The 787-nt window shown below is 41.2% G+C and overlaps 1 non-coding gene across 1 annotated transcript; it reads left to right on the top strand.

The window, feature by feature from the left end:
• Positions 1–250: 250 nt before the first annotated feature.
• On the top strand, positions 251–325 carry Trnas-cga (transfer RNA serine (anticodon CGA)). The gene has a single exon. It is a non-coding gene; the product is annotated as a tRNA-Ser (tRNA).
• The last annotated feature ends 462 nt before the right edge of the window (positions 326–787 follow it).

Here is a 787-nt window from a genome sequence, read left to right on the forward strand (position 1 = left end):
AAGTGCAGTGAGACTTTTTCATTCTCTTTCAGACAAGTGTCTTACATAGAAAGTGCGGCTTGTTTCAGCGCTTCGTTGCTCTATATATTCCTTCACTGTATCAACGAGTAATAATAAGCCATGTCTCCGCAATATCCTTTCTTTCAGGAGTGCTAGTTCTGCAAGTTTCGCAGGAGAGCTTCTGTAAAGTTTGGAAGGTAGGAGGCGAGGTACTGGCAGAAGTAAAGCTGTGAGTACCGGGCGTGAGTCGTGCTTCGATAGCTCAGTTGGTAGAGCACTTGCCCGCGAAAGGCAAAGGTCCCGAGTTCGAGTCTCGGTCGGGCACACAGTTTTAATCTGCCAGGAAGTTTCAATAATTTCATTGTCCACAATTAATACGGCCACTTCGTTTGACTGAGGCGCACTGAACCGTCTTTCGTGCTCGCCTGTTGATCTCTTATCAGCTGAAATTATTATTTTGTAATTACCTAGACCATTATTTCAATTTGATTTTTAAACATTCACACCATTTCATTATTTTTATGTGGGAAATGCACTAGATCCAGAATTATACTTCAATTATGTCTAGTGATGGTCAAAGAGCGCTGATAGGGTTCATCACCTTCGTTTCCCACAAAGTAAACTTGTAAAAATTTCGGCGTTTCGTCTGCAAATGGTAACAATTTCCCATTTTTATGGTAGACTTGCCCGTGTATTCTAAACAGTGGATTAAACCCTTCCACATCGATTATGTAATGTCCCTCCAAATGATATCATTTGGAAGTACGTTTTATGGCGTCTTTTCTTT

Source organism: Schistocerca gregaria, chromosome 1, assembly GCF_023897955.1.
Source record: "Schistocerca gregaria isolate iqSchGreg1 chromosome 1, iqSchGreg1.2, whole genome shotgun sequence".
Taxonomy (NCBI): domain Eukaryota; kingdom Metazoa; phylum Arthropoda; class Insecta; order Orthoptera; family Acrididae; genus Schistocerca; species Schistocerca gregaria.